The sequence below is a fragment of the Ostrinia furnacalis genome, unplaced genomic scaffold (assembly GCF_004193835.3).
Source record: "Ostrinia furnacalis isolate ACB-3 unplaced genomic scaffold, ASM419383v2 OfSCF5129, whole genome shotgun sequence".
NCBI classification, from domain to species: domain Eukaryota; kingdom Metazoa; phylum Arthropoda; class Insecta; order Lepidoptera; family Crambidae; genus Ostrinia; species Ostrinia furnacalis.
In genome coordinates this window covers 418,879-435,838 of record NW_021135368.1, presented here as the reverse complement: position 1 = coordinate 435,838, position 16,960 = coordinate 418,879, and the positions used below count along the sequence as shown (strand labels likewise).

The 16,960-nt window shown below is 34.6% G+C and overlaps 1 protein-coding gene across 1 annotated transcript in view; it reads left to right on the top strand.

The window, feature by feature from the left end:
* Nucleotides 1-12,210: 12,210 nt before the first annotated feature.
* Nucleotides 12,211-16,960, top strand: part of chas (chascon) — a 107,455-nt gene continuing 102,705 nt past the window's right edge. The window contains exon 1 of the mRNA XM_028315458.1: nt 12,211-12,467. The gene's annotated coding sequence lies outside the window, so the exon portion shown is untranslated. The remainder of the gene's footprint in view (nt 12,468-16,960) is intronic.

The window sequence follows — 16,960 nt, the reverse complement described above, 5'->3', positions numbered from 1 at the left end:
TATGTAAAAACTTAAAAAGGCTACTGCGATACAAGCTATGCTTAGTGCAGAAGCCGCTAGTTATAAGAATATTTTGTATTAAGATTTATTGGGAATAAACATTTTTTTTTAATTTTTTTTTTATTATATTAAAATCTATTAAAATCATAGAAATAAAACAACAACAACAAACTTTTTTCTTTCTTTCTTTCAAAATGTGATAAGTGTTGTGTGTATCGTTTAGGTTGAATACCAGTGAAATTACTGGGAGAGATTGTTAGAAATACTCCTATGAAATATTAAAAAGTTCAGTGTGCTACCATCTAGCGACGGTTTTTGAAACTAATATAATAGGTAGCGCCATCTATCTTTGAAATCAAACAACAAGTTTATTTATTACTCTGATAGATGTCGCTGTTCATTTCAAGGCACACTGCCATCTAGCGTTGAGTAGAAATACTAAGTAATAATTTATATTTCCTAGATGGCGCTGTTTGAGAAAAGCACTGATCTCTTTAAAATTTTAATTTAATTATTTTCTGTCGCTAAAGTACCTATTTTCACAAAAGCAAAATATTTCCTTAAATACTTGCTATTCAATAAAATGATTTTACTAACGTTATAGGAGCGTTAGATAATATATTTTATTAGATATGTATTATTATTTATTTAATGTATTACTATTTTTCTGAATGTGCTATTTATTTGACTCATTCCCTCCATTACAAACAGGCACTGTATAAGGGCAGAAATTGCTAGCGTTGTTGCCCCATAAAAGCTTTAGCCGGCATTTCCTCGTCAAGCCTTTATTGCGTATCAACTCTTGCCGAGGACGTGATGTCCATATCAGTCATGCATTCACGCCAACGCGAAATGTCCTGCGATCCTACCGCGATTAGTCTTGCAATTGTAAGAGTGGGCAAGTACAGTTACGAGCTATTCAAAAACAAGAATGGACGTAGGTCCAAGTTGGATAGGCCTTTTGCAAGTAATTTTATAAATTAACAACGAATATGGCATTGAATAAGTAGGCAGTTATTTTAGAGCATGGCACTAGAAATAAGTTTACATTAACTTCATTATTTATTCTAATTTGAGATTATAGTTACTAACTACATCTCTTAACTCGTTTGTAATTTATTCGGAGGCGGTAAATCCCTATTACAAACACATACCTATGAATTTGACAAAAATAACATGATAGAAAACGTGTAAATCCTATATTTTTTTAAACAAATAATTACTAACGTTTAACGTTCTTATTAAATAACGCACTTCATAACATTACCTCCGCGATTTCGGCCGTAAACTTGACAATGTGGGAGTGAGAACAATAAATATGCGAGGTATGCATGAATGGCTCAGCCATCGCCGAATATCCCACGCTTATGTAACGCTGGACTTATGTAATTGTTTTGTAACTACCGAAATAGATAGCCGCTTTATTAAATTTTTCATTTGATTAAGTTTTATGAGTATACTTAACAAGAACGACTCTACAATACCGTAACGCCGATGAAAAACTAATTAACAAAAATGTTATAACCAATAATTCTTGATAACTTTTAACTTTTAATAAAATGGATATTAAATCAAATAGAGCACCTGTCCCACTAGTCATAGCTATAGTAAGCTTATTGAACATTTTAGGAAACTTCTATGGTCATGTTGCGTCCCACGTCGCACCTAATACGAGTAGGACTATTACGGGTTACATTAGATTCGTAAAAACAAAATTAAATTAATGTAATATTATCTCAATATTATATAAAATTAAATTAATGTAATATTATCTCAATATTACAATATTATTTTACGAATATAATCTAACTAGCTTTCCGCCCGCGGCTTCGCCCGCGTGGAATTTTGTCTGTCACAGAAAAACTTTATCGCGCGCGTCCCTGTTTCAAAAACCGGGATAAAAACTATCCTATGTTCTTTCCCGGGACTCAAACTATCTCTATGCCAAATTTCATCAAAATCGGTTGCGAGGTTTAAGCGGGAAAGCGTAACAGACAGACAGACAGACAGAGTTACTTTCGCATTTATAATATTAGTTGGGATTCATATTGTGTTTTCAATTTGCAGCATATTTTTTAAGTATTTTGGCTGTAAGAATTTGGATGAATTGACATTATTCTGCGTAAGATTAAATCTTTAATTCTTAACCATGTTCTACGACCTTCGTACAGTTAATATCAACTATGACAGACTATATTAGGATGCATACGGTAGGAGCAACTTAAGAATTCAATGATATTTATGTCATATTTGTTGTTACGAGCGTGGGATGTAATGAGATCACTGCGCCTATTGTTTAAGTGAATATTAACACCATGTGACCGTGAAATCGATCAAGTTTTCAATTATTGTGCATAAGAATACAGCAAGTTCAACTTAATGGCCCGTGTAATACTGTAGCTTTCTCATTTTTGCCTTTTTACCAGCCGCAGCTGAACTCCAATTTGCTGTCACTGTTGACTTGTTTACAACGCCAGTATGGTAATACCGGACTAGACCCAATCTAGCTGGATATCTATTATACAAATCAACCAATGCATTCCACCTTCCATATAAGCTAAACACGTATTAATTACTCATATACGTGTAGTTTTAATAGCTCTACGAAGATTAACAAGAGTTCTAAATAATATGGCCGATACCCATAAATAGAGAGACTTAATTGCCAACAATTACGATGCATGTAAATCAAATGGTCGTTAAATTAATCTTTTTTTGATTTATAGCAAAAACTGTCGTCTTCTAATTGGTAACGGGTTTGTTGTAATTATTTTCGCTATGGACTACAATGCATTAATTCAATGTGGGTAATTGATTTAATATTGTATGTCCTGTAATAATTGTCACATCGTAGCGCGCAGCGTCACGTTGTTTTTATTAAGAAACAAAAGGACTACAATTTATTATGTCCACTCCATAAATGTTGAGAGTTGGGCATAAAATCGCAAAACAATGTTGGTTTACTTGTTTTAACATACAGGGTGATTTTTGTATCAGTATTTAAATTTTCAGGATCGACTCAGAATCAGCAACTTAATTGATTTACGTAAAGAAAACAAAACTTTTTTTTCCATATTTAATTATTTTCATCCGCTGCGCGCGGTTTCCAAATTGACTCACGTGGAAAATGACATTGGGAACTTTTTGCCCCACTTTTCGAAAAGTAGCGGACACAAACGAAACCTATCACAGATGATACATACTAATATCCAATGAATTTCCGTGCATTTCTTTTTTCTCTCTTATATGGGAATATTGAGAAAATAAAGTTTTAATATTTTATTTTATTTTACATTTAGGTAACATTTTTGACAACCTCCGTGGCGGAGAGGCGCACACACCGGTTTTCAAGGTGTGCCGGGCCCATCCTGAGGTCCCGGGTTCGATTCCCGGCCGGGACAATATAGAAAACTATCTTTTCACATTGTCTCTAGTTTGGGTGTGTTGTGGTTCGTCGTTCCCGATTTCCATAACACAAATGCCTTAGCTACTTATTTTGGGTTGGAGTAATATATGAGATGNCAATGCATAAATTCAATGTGGGTAATTGATTTAATATTGTACCTATGTCCTGTAATAATTGTCACATCGTTGTAGCGCGCAACGTCACATTGTTTTTATTAGGAAACAAAAGGGCTATAATTTTATAGTCCACTCCATAAATGTTGAGAGTTGGGCATAAAATCGCAAAACAATGTTGGTCTATTTGTTTTAATATAAAATTGTAAACTCATTGTTTAGCGCTACGAGTATCTACCGAAGATCATTTTTAGGTCAGAATTTTCAGGGAAAATCTCAGGCACTTGTCGTATCAGCCATCATATTCTGTATTTCAGTACTACGGCAACTGTGACCAGCCCACTGCCACCTCAACTTGTTGATCCTTTGGGCAATATCGATTACCTTTGTTCTCTGTCGGTTAGTGGTGTCTTGCGGAGCGTGAGACGCCCTGCAGCAAGATGTGACGATAAAAGTAAAGCAGCTGTTGGAAAAGAAAAGTCTAGTGTATAGAGAAAGGTCTATGTTGACCTGTGGATAACAATGGCTGATAAGAGGAAAGAAAATAGGGCGACGGGATAAATATGTTTAAGTTTGTAGTCCAAAACAACGCTTGAATGGAAGGGTGAAAATTTCAAAATACCAAAACTATAGAATTTATTAAGTTATTCATTTACACACACATTTAAAGGCACTTAAATGAGTTAACCCCAGTCAGAGGTCAGCTCGATTACATCAGAACGAAAGGATCGTCACGTACCTCCATTAATTCGCATTGGGCACGCGTGGTCAGCCTTTGCATTATAGTAGCCTGTACTTTTCATGCTTATTTTATGGTTAACTCATGTCTATCTTACTAGGACTTGGATAATAACCGTAAACTCGTGGTGGATAGGGGTTCACAAAATTCTCCTTCATTTTTATTCGTCTCAAATAAAATTCTCGGATTTACTTCACCATAGTTTTAAGCGTTGTTTTCTGTGATTAGCACAAACTGTAGTACCTACACAATTTCTACAACTACTGTTTAGTATGTCCTTGTGTGACCACTATGCTGCTATTTCAAACATGAAAACAGACTGCGAAAACCTAATAAACTATAATTGGCGCCCGTAGGCGACGTGATTGTGCTCAGATAGGCCTTGGCCTTTTTCAGAAATCTGTTTTGGTAGCCGGCCACTTAACACTATGCTACCTGAGCTTATAAGGCTCTACGAACTTTCCTTACCTTGTGAGTAGTACGTTCTGTTGACTAGAGATTTATGGATACTAAAAATTTTTTAGCTGATTTTTAAGCCTTTCGCTGTGATGAACTTATAAGTGGAACTTTTTCTTCTTTTATTTATGAATATTTAAGTATAGAGTATACAGGGTGTTAGGTACAGGACACTAGCCCATGTTAACATAATTATGCATATAAATGGTATGGTGAAGTCAGAAATTTGATATCATCATTTAAATTTTTTAAATGTTCATACAAAATAAAATTTATAAAATCAGATTTGTATGAAAATTAAAATACATAATTAAAATGATAATATCAATTTTCCGACTTCACAATACCATTTATATGCATATTATTATGTTAACATGGGCTAGTGTCGGCTCATATACTTATTTACCTAACATACCTATTTACCTAACACCCTGTAGAGACAGATGAACACATGTTTATAAATAAGAAATAATTACAATACTCAGCTGTATTAAGGCAACAATTAAAGCATTTCAAAATCTTCACAAAATAAGTAACTACTCAAGTAGCAATTTTAAGTAATTGTATTTACATTATTGATCAAACCATGAACTTTAATACAAGTTGATGATTACCTACATGATGTTAATTGCTATCGAAGCTTGCTGACGGCAAATGTCTCGGATTGATGATCAGGAAGACGGTTATTAACGCATTGCGTGCGCTTGATCATTACAACGCTTACAGCTGGATTACCGAATCATGGTAGTTTGTTATTGTAACATTTGTAACACCGATAACCGCTTATGTCACGTGTAAACAACGATTTGTAGTTACACTTAATTAAAAACTTCGGTATTTCTGGTTTCTGGATGTTAGCACTTCTTTTGTTTTTGACAACTTTTAAGTATTATTTGGGAGACATAAAACGTAGGGTATAAAATCGTTGTTGAAAAAAATAAATAGATGTCTTCCTTGTTCACACACAAGGAAGAAAAACTTAAAAGATATCAAAAAAAATTTTTCTCATATTTTATAAATGATAATGATTACAGACTAATAAATTAAATATTATTTCAATAATGCAAAGGTTACAAAATCCGACAGCTTCAGTTCGCCACGTATCTACAAGTGTGTGCTGTCAAGTTCTCACTTTCGTCAGCTGACCAAACATCAGCACAATAACCGATAAATATCATTTATCCGTAGGTATGTGCAACTACAACGTTACACAACTTACGAATTTCGTCTCTGTTCACAAAACGATAAGGACTACGATGTAATAGCATAATAGCTACAAGAATTATTTAACCATCCAATATACCAAGTGGTCGAACGTGGCGCAACAAAAGAACACTATTTGCCCAGAGGCTGCGGGTAACCGATGATGTATCTATAATGGTGGTAATTACTAGCCAGTTAACTGTAATTTTATGCCGTTTAACAATAATTAATGATAAAAGGTCATTGAAGTTCGACCGTTCAGTTGCGTGGGTGTCTTTGCGCGTCGATTAATTATTACCACTAATTTATCAGCGTTTATAATTCAAATGAATTCATCAATGGTTTGATTTGTTAAAGGTAGAGAACGGGTGGGATGGTTTAATAAAAAATGCATTATTTTTGAAAATTCACGAGAACGTATTTAATCTTCGTGAAAAAAACAGCAAAAGTGAGAATTAATCGGTATCAGTATTAAACAATTTTATTGTCCCCAAGTGGTGCAGGCATATTTGGCATTGAGTGTCCTAAATAGACTCTACATCTTTTACTGTTTGTTTTAGTCTGCATTAAATTCAATTGGTCATTACATTTCGTGAAAATGTACAAAAGGCTAACGAACTTTTTTATTAATAAATCCCTACTAAATCATAGTTTTAGTGACTAATAACTGCTCTCTTCTTAGTCGGGCACTCTTGTCAGAGTGGTCGTGGTTGCACTGACGAGGTACACGGTGGGGTGTTCGATATCATCTCCGAGGGTAGCTCTCCTGGCGATGTGCTTCCATTTCTGACGGTTAAAGCGAGTGCACAGAACCATGGTGGACTCAGTAGCCTTTGTGATGGCGTCTATCCAGCGGATTGGCGATCGACTGCGTGCTCTCTTGCCTTCCACCTGGCCCTGATATCTCCATCGAGTTCTCATTTCTAGAGACGTGACCAAAGAACTTCAGTATTCTGTATTTCAGTAGTACTGTAATATGTAGTAAATAAATATTAATTACGTATGTTGGCGGTAAGTCGACACGATGGATAGGTTCAATGTCTGTTTTCATGAACCGAATAATAGATCCTAAACAATGCTAGCTTTTAGGGTTCCGTAAGACTTGTGAAAAAAGAAGATCACAGAAAAGGTTTTCTTGACACAAACTTTGTATACTTTAAAGATGTGAAATTTGAAATTTGAGATATTTGGAAACGTTAAGTGAATAGAAATAATAGTAGGTAACTATACATATACTTTTTCAGTATCTATTTAAAATTATACGGGTTCATGGAATGTTTTTACTGAAATATGCGTGTAATACGACTATAATTTGCAAAACCACCTGAACATTAATATAACTCGCACTTGACCCGTCTTTTTTGCCAAAAGCATGACTCAAAAGTTAAATTATATTGTTATAAACAATCTATAGTATCAGTGTGGGTGTAAAAATACCACCCACACCCCAGTAGGTGGTAGACCTCGGATCGTGTGCCAAAATTAAGTTTTTTATTGTGAATCATCAGCATGCGCAATTAGATAGAGGTATTTGGCATTGTAATCATTACTTATTTATTAGACATGGTTCCTACCTCCTTACAGTATTCGTGATTTTATTTGCTAATAAATAAAATATTTATTTTATTTATAGTTATTTTGCACGCAGTTCAAAACACAACATTTTAGTACTAACTTCGATGCAAAATAAAATGGTTTCTTTGAAACTTACGGCTGCTTACTATGTTGAAGAATTAGATAAAAATCTTAAGTAAATATAGAGTTTACATATTTTACTTGGGCTCGGCTCAGCATTTCATTAAAAATATCATATCCTCTCATCAGCATGGAAATGTACACGCGCATCGTTAAATTGCAAATGAAATGTTTTCTCATGCTTATCGCTGGCAACAGATCATCAAGATTGGCAGGACGCCGCGAAATGACCATAGCTAGCAGTAAGGCTCGGCGTAAACGGATCACCCGGTCACAGCCACTGATGGCTGTCACGCACGCGCCACTTCCTTTGGTACTGTGCAAAGATGACGATGGTGGTTGCTGGAGAGCGCTACAATTTTATAGATTTTGATAGATTTGTATTTAATGGCCTCGCCGGTACACCGATACAACCGATAAAATCACTCAAGAGTAGAATACCCCAGTTTTTGGATCTGAATATACCGTGAAAATGTGACGTTACAGTCTAATAAAGTTGTAGGCATTTTCATCGTGCCCACAAAAGTGGCACCGGCTTGTGTCGTGGACACTGAGTCGCTAGTGGACACTACTCGCCACATTTCCTTACAAAACGTTAAATTAAAAATCATGTTAACAGCTTGTCGCCAGTCGCCGGTGGCTGTGGTAGGTGGCCGTATGCGCGGAGCCTTACTGACTCACTGGTGACTCCCGGCCACCGCAGGTAATGTCAGGCTTTGTTGTGACCGATGGTTCACTTTAGATCAAATCCTGTGTTTATTCCACGATCAGTCATCATAAAATATTTACTAAAGTTTACTTTGAATCAGCGAGTATTTTTCCATCCTTTTTATGCTGTTCTGATTAGGTATGACTTACTCATATTAACTGAAGGTAATCTTATTAGTAACTAGCGGCCGCCCGCGACTTCGTACGCGTGGATCTCGTTTTACCCCCCCTTCATCTATCTTACGCGGTTCAGATTTTTTCATACATTATTTTTTCCCGCTAACTCCCGTTCCCGTGGGAATTTTGCAATATCCTGTTGTAACTAAGCTTTAAGTTTACTAAGATACCTGCATGCCAAATTTCAAGCGTCTATCTTACGCGGTTTAGATTTTTTCATACAAATGTTTTTTCCCGCTAACTCCCGATCCCGTGGGAATTTTGCAATATCCTGTTGTAACTAAGCTTTAAGTTTACTAAGATACCTGCATGCCAAATTTCAAGAGTCTATCTTACGCGGTTTAGATTTTTACATACAAATGTTTTTTCCCACTAACTCCCGTTCCCGTGGGAATTTTGTAATATCCTGTTGTAACTAAGCTTCAAGTTTACTAAGGTACCTGCATGCCAAATTTCAAGCGTCTAACGTAAGCGGTTTAGATTTTTCATACAAATGTTTTTTCCCGGTAACTCCCGTTCCCGTGGGAATTTTGCAATATCCTGTTTCAACTAAGCTTTAAGTTTACTAAGGTACCTGCATGCCAAATTTCAAGGGTCTAACTTAAGCGGTTTGGATTTTTCATACAAATGGATTTTCCCGCTAATTCCCGTTCCCGTGGGAATACCTAAGTATCCTATAACCTGCCTAGGAGTATGAAGAAGAATTGTACCAAGTTTCGTTAAAATCCGTCGAGTAGTTTTTGTTTCTATAAGGAACATACAGACAGACAGACAGACAAAAATTTTACTGATTGCATTTTTGGCATCAGTATCGATCACTAATCACCCCCTGATAGTTATTTTGAAAATATATTTCATGTACAGAATTGACCTCTCTACAGATTTATTATAAGTAATATAGATTATAATAGTTACTACTACTTCTTAATTATGATTACTTAGACACTACATTACGACAATTAAATGATGATAATTAAAACATCTATAGGTTTATTTGTATGATTGTCTTATTAGAATATCAGATTTTGCATATATTAGTTTGTCAAGAGCTTTCGTCGCTTTTGCATTCGCGAATGGAAAAACGCCCATTTTCTATTGAATTAAAGTTAGTATTGAAATAAAAGTGATTTGATTTGATTAGGGAGAAAATAATTTTATTCAACTACATAGGCTTAGTACATACGATATGACGTTATTTCCTTCATTATTCTGTGAACAGTTTACAATTAATCTGAATAGATACTAAGTTAATTATTTGGCCCAATCTTGTTTCGCCCACGTCATAGTGAGTTATTAATGTCCTTACCTACACCACGTATTTTGGAGCGTTGGTGTGATCGCCTACATAAATAAATTCGTGCATTGATAATAATTTTCTAATATTAACCCCAATTCACACTAGCTCTATTGATTTCTGTGTGACATTTAATAATTTAAAAAGTATGCTCTTTATTTTTCGTAAAACTGGTTGGATTAATCTATGGTGCCATTGGTGTCTCGAAAAGACTGACACTTGGTTGTGACTAACATACGCGATCATTACACGATAAAATAAGACATAACCAATAATTCTCGTAAGACTCAGGGAGATCAGAGAGTTATCTTTTCAAATATAAAAACTCAAAAAACTTATTTTCTTTGTGCAAGGAGGCTTTAAAAGCACTTTTACACGTATATTTCGTGGTAGAGTCATAATAATAAGATTTATTAAGTCCCATCAGTTCCTTTTAACGTACACTTATAATATGATAAAGACAGGACTGTATAGGAAAACATTTTTTCTAAATGCTTCTTTAAAGTACGTACTCGTACATGTAACTTTATTTCAGGATACCATATCCAATGCTGTATGTAATGTACATCATAGACGTTGTTCAATTTCGATAATAAATAAATACTGCTGCTTGAAACCAAGTGCGACTTCTGAGAAATATAGGTATGTACCTTTTTTTGTTTCACTTTGTTGTAGAATCCCACCTAATGCACCTATGTGACAAAATGTCAGATAAAAGAGGTAGCTTAAAGCAGATTGTATCGCGGATCACTTTATTGGCAGCACCTGGATTATGACATCGGTGGTGTCTGCTGCGCCTACGCATCATTGACATGCATCTGGGTCCGGCGATAATAAACAAGATCGGGTATGGGTAGCCAGGGTTGATCACACTGATCGTAGTTTAAAGTATAAACCTAAAACACTGAAATTACTATGCCATAATGTCTGAAAATTTTCCTCTTTAAAATGAGAATTTTCCTCTTCTTAACTGTACCTCAACAATAATTTTATATTTTTATTGGTTGTGTTAGACTTTAAAAACTACTTACAAGTTTGAATTGTGTTTTTTTAGTATACCTACATATATTTAGTGCTTTATTACAATTGCCAACACAGGCATGCAGATTTAATTACATATCGGAGAGAAAGATTCTCAGCTCACAATGTTTTATCGGCAAAGATATTCCTCATCGAACTCTGGTTCAGCAAGAGGTTTCATAATAAAGTTTCATTTCTGAATCAAAATAAGTTTTGCCAGCCCTGTCTAGCCGGTCCTCCCACCGATTTGTCGAGGGGGCTCTAGATTACATACCTCGCTTCTAAACGTTTTTGCGCTGCATACGCTTATCCTCAGGGAACTGCATTAATGTTATTGGAATGCAAGAGACATTAACAGTTTTATAAAGGCTATTGTATGGTAAAATGTGAAATTAGCCTCTTTGAAACTGCATGCTTCAGTGATAGATATTTCAAGCTCAGGTATATTTCAGCAACTTCATAAATGTGCAGATGCGAGGAGATGAGGTAAAAAACATATTGCAAACAAACTTATATGTAAAACAATTTATTTGTTTAAGTGATTTTCAGTTTTCAGTATTATTCGATTGATCATCAATAATGTCGGGCTGATATGCGGTTTGTGATGAGATTTGGTTATCTTCCTATAGTTTTTGGGTTACCACTATTAAACATAATTCATATGCAATGTTAAATCAATAATATCTAATAATTAACAAATAATAATAGTCGCTTAGAGAATGCTACGTTGGATAATAAGGCAGATTTACGAACTTCGAAATTTTACCTATTGATACTTTAGAAACTTCATAATTTATCTATTTTATTACCTGTTTGGTTTATTACTCATATTAACTAGCTATTTAAATATGCTTCCGTACAGCGTAAATAAAGTTGGAATTACTTTATGTAGGTATTTAATTTAATTCTTCGCTTGACATTGTCGGCGACGCGCAGTAATGACTATGTATAGTGTGCATGACGTACAGAAACATCTGTAGCTATTATAGGTATTTCTACTACTTTACAAGTCATAGCCGTAGCAATGACACATTCCACATCAATACGATATATCTTTACAATCTCAGCGTATTGAGGAAATCGAGTCTATATTTAATGATGATTCAGTATTTACCTACAACTCGTTAACTCTAACATCCATTTAAATCGTAAGGAGCGGACGTCGCGCGTCGTTAGATCCTCGAGATGACTTCACTTCACTAATTTATTTTCTAAACGCAAACCAGTTTGAGATAAGGACTTAGAGACTTACGTGAAATGGACTTTAGTTACATAGTCGGTTATAATTTGAATAAAATAAATTTGGTCGCCGCCTGAGGTTGCGTGGACGCGGTTTTCCATGTTGATCCTCGCCCCACTCCAGCGCACGCGCGGCGTTTCCGAGCCATAACATAGTTTAGTCTTCTGTCTCTCTCGTGACCGCGTGTGCCTACCACTCCGTCACTAAACTATTTCCGTTACATTTTTCTCGCTTTTCTGAATGAAAAGTTGACGTATCCGAGATTTAAAGTGTGTGTGACTGTGCCATATAGTTTAATAATTTATCGACCGAAGTTTAGTGATTAACAGGTGTTTCAGTGGCTGGAAGTTAAAGTAAACAAACACGTGCATCCTTCAGTGTCATTCAGCCTGAAGGCTGATAGTTCATATTCAGAGGTTAGTGAAGTGTTTTTCTCATAATATTTTGCAATTATAATTTGGAATAATGTTGTGTAACATATTATTGTAATTGTAGAAGATTTTTGAAAAACTTTTACGAAACCGAAATTACATGGATTTGAGTAATTTTTTAAAGTTAATGTTTTAGTGATACATAGTAATATGTAGGTAATGTTATGAGCCTAGGAAATTGCTTAACTTATTTAAACTTTTCCCGCGCAAAGCTCCACAGAAGCTTTCGATAAGATAGGCTTTTCATGCAATGTTTTCATTTTGTACAATATTAATAATTTTAAAACTTACATAAGTAATATTTATTCGCACTTTGATGATCACATATGCAAATCAAGTAAGCACTATCAATAATAAGTTATTTTACCTATGACCTTCCAAAATAAAATGTGACCAAATATTTGATTGAGAATACGCCTGAATGATGTCATAAATACTCAAATGTTTGTTTGCTTGCCTTTTTTCCGGCACTTTTGGATAACAATGACATAACTCATAAGTAATGCAAATTCTGTTGACGCATGTAGGTGTCCCCTCATAGTTAAGAAGTAAGTGGCCATACTGGAAGGTTGGACAAACCGAATTATCATACATATTTGCATAATTATTTGCAGTAATTATTTCCTGTGTGAGAAGGTTAGAGAATTTAACGACATTGAAGAGTTTTATAGGCCGGTGTCGTAAAAACCAAGTAAATTAAGGATACTTGTATCAGAATCTAAGAACACGTGCTATATCTAAGACCTCATCACATTATTTATGTTTCAAGGTCAAATCAGATTATATTTATAATAAAAAGGAATTTTTAGAAACTGCATCAATAAAGTAACAACATTTAAGATTAAAACATTTTATAGAGGGTTTACGGCGTTACGCTGTAACAATGTTTGTGCTACAATATTCCTTATCACAGGATTCAGGCAGCTCTCTAGCAGTTCAGGCACGTCACGTAGTTAGGCATTTGAAATAACTTAGGCATAAGCATCATCATAACTAAAATGGGTTTACTGTGATTTTTTTTCTAGTTTAATTAATTTCTAGGTAATTAGTACTTTTCAAGTCTCAAAGTCTCCTAAGAATCAAAAGGACTAGAAAATGTAGGTACTTACAGTACAACACATTAGGGGGCGTCCATAAATTACGTGAGACTTTTAGGGGGGGGAGGGGGTCAACGAAAACCTCACTAAATCTCACGTGGGGGAGAGGGGGGGTTTCGAAAAATATCACGTAATTTTTCCCGCAAGAAATAGAGTAAAATTGCCAGAAAACTGGGTTATTGAAGTAGATTTTTTTATGATGATAATGACAATTTATTCTAAACCGTCTAATCAAATTAAACTAAAAATGCCTCCATCTGCATTTGTGAACACTAAAGATGCAGAATAAATGTCGAAATTAAGAAAATTCGATATTAAAAAAAAACGTCATCGGCATCACTATTGCGTAAAAAATTGGCCAAGTGCGTGTCGTGCCACGCGCAGTGTAGGGTTCCGTAGTTGTCTGTCGTTACCACAATATATTTCAGAAGCAAGCAATTAGGTACTTCATCTAAAGTCACTTTTCATATTTTCTTCTAAGGAATTTTTACTGGTTAAGAAATGTATAATACATGAGTCAAATTACTATTACTCTTAAACTTAGTAATGNATTATATTGTTTTAATCTTTCATGGTCACTAAACATACATGGTAGCAATCTCGTCAGTAATAATAATTAAGTCAATACCTAATACCTACATACTAATATCCTACTTAATATTAAAAATGCGAAAGTTTGGATGTCTGGATGTTTGTTACTCTTTCACGCAAAAACTACTAAACGGATTTTGATGAAACTTTACAGTATTATTGTTTATAACCCAGATTAACATATAGACTATAATTATGACGATCTGTGACAAACTAAATTTCACGCGGACGAAGCCACGGGCAAAAGCTAGTTGAAAATAAAATTATTAATATTTATTGACTATTTATTTCACAAAACCTAATACATAATACACAGACTGATTAAAAACAAAAGTAAATTTCAACTTATGAAAATACATATTCATTGTCGGATTAGCTTTCTATCATGATCTCGTAAGGCTGCGTTTCCACCAGAGATGTGCGAGGATGCGTAGCGAAGGATGTGTTTGTAAAGAACCAATAGAATCGCTTCATTTACCTCGCCTCGGTCAGCACATCTCTGGTAGAAAAGGCTCAGGCTGTACAACACTAATGAGCATTTTCAAATGCTACACATTCTCGTACGACACATTTTCCTCGCACAGCTTTGGTGGAAACCCGCACACATTTTCACAGCACAGCTAGACATCTTCGAAAATGACCTAAAACCACAATTTTATTTTGCTTTTCACGTGTCAATAAGCCAGTGAGTTACGTTACTGTGACAGCTAAGGTATTTTTCGATGACGTCTTTGAAAATTGCAACTCATGGTAAGTTATTTGTATGAAACTAAATAAAAACTTTAGTCGCTATCGTATTCATTTAGATAGGTTTTTTACCTAACGATTTGAGATGAACTCATGGTAGTGTTTTTAGTTTTGCTGTGGTTCAGCTACTAACCGCTAGAGGCGCTGTACAATTTGCCATACATTTTTTTACGCCCTCGATAGCGAGATGCTCGGTAGGTAAACTCATGGTAGAGGCACTGTGAATTAGGGACCGCCATAAACACATTAAATAAAGTTTGTTATGGCCGCCATTTTTCTTAACTGGTTTGCCGGTTTATGACTTGATAAATTAATGTTATTTACAACTCATTAACTGTCGAACACGAGCTAAAGTTAATTTTAAATTAAACATCTCGATACTTGAATTTTGAAACAAGTTTCTGTGGGCAAAAAATAAGTGTTTGGTATTTTACCTTGTATTATAAAATCTCAATCATAAATATCAAAAGCTTCATTAAGTAATACAGTCGTTAAAGTTTATTTATAGTGAGAATTGCGCTCTAATTTAATTTACCTTTAGTTATTTTTATGAGACTTCATATTATTGAGATAGAGCTGTTGTAAAGACATTATCTTTTTTTGGCCGAGTTAAGTTTCTCTGAGCAATTTATGATAAGATTTTATAGGCTATTACTACTCTATGATTTATTTATAATCGTTATTACGAGTATTATTGTGCTCAAATGTAATAAAAATTTAACTGGGTTGTAGTATACAGGTAGGTAATAATAATAATAAGCGAAGACACACTGGATCTAAAATGCATTGTATTTACTATATTGGTCCATAACAGTGAGTAATTCTGTTATTATTCAATGCAAAGTTGCATAAACAGTTTTTTTTTCCGCAGAACGAATTAGCCAATCGTATTATAAAAACCCGTGATTAACCCAAGCATCCGTTAAACTCATCGTTTCGCAGTTGAGCTTTGGTAGAGCCGGACTGGGCTAATTTGGGCAAAAACTATACTTGTCACTTGGTTTACCTTAGTCATATCCGCGCGTGATAAGCCTCGCTTCCAGGTAAAGCTATGTGACTACGACTGACTGTTTAGTTACCTGTTACCAAACGATTGTACAATGACAATACAAATACCAAGAAACATGTATTTACTGGGGATTATAGTTCTTTGAACTCTATGGAGACAAGTAATGTTCAATATCGACAATAAATTAGGAGTATGAAGTAAATAAACAATGTTCCAAGAATTACAATATTGTCTACTATAAATATTATACACGCGAATGTAAATCTGGTTGTTTAGTTTGTTATGTTTTCACGCCCTAACCTTTTAAACAAAGATCATTTGATTTTAGTAACAGATAGATCGAACCTGGGAAGTGTAGTAAAGCTCTTTTGTCACTTTATGTCGCGAAAAACATAAACAAACAGTGACAATAATTAAATTGCGAAGTATTTTATTATGTTAGGAATATGATGCCATACATGCCACTGGTAGAAATAAAGTGTTTTTGATCGTAAGATACGCGGTGTATTTAACATAATATTTCATTTCATATTTAACAGGCCGAAATACATCAATGCTCGTTGATCTGATAGAATACTACGTATTTGCCTTTTCATTTGTAGAGACAAATTGAAAATAGTGAATGAATTACTTCTTTGTATAATGTGGTGAGGGACAACAGATTTCTTTAAGATATTACCTATACTATAAAGAAAACAATTTATCTAAACGATTTTGTATTATTCATTTACATTAATTACGGATTGGACAACAATGTAAGAGTCTGTACTATGAACTTATCTATAAACATCAATCTGTATTTAATTTTATTACAGTATTGTTGTGTTTTTATACATTCCGCCTCCGTCTAATTTGGAGTCAAATATTTTGACCGACAAATCTCCTACAAAGTGCAAACGAAGCGTATAGTTTTCCTTCTATGTGTGTACTTACATGAGTCTGCACGATTTTTTGGGAACTTATTAACTATACTTATTGTACTCGTAATTTAATACACCATCAGTTACTAATTTGCATTTCACCTTCATTTTATT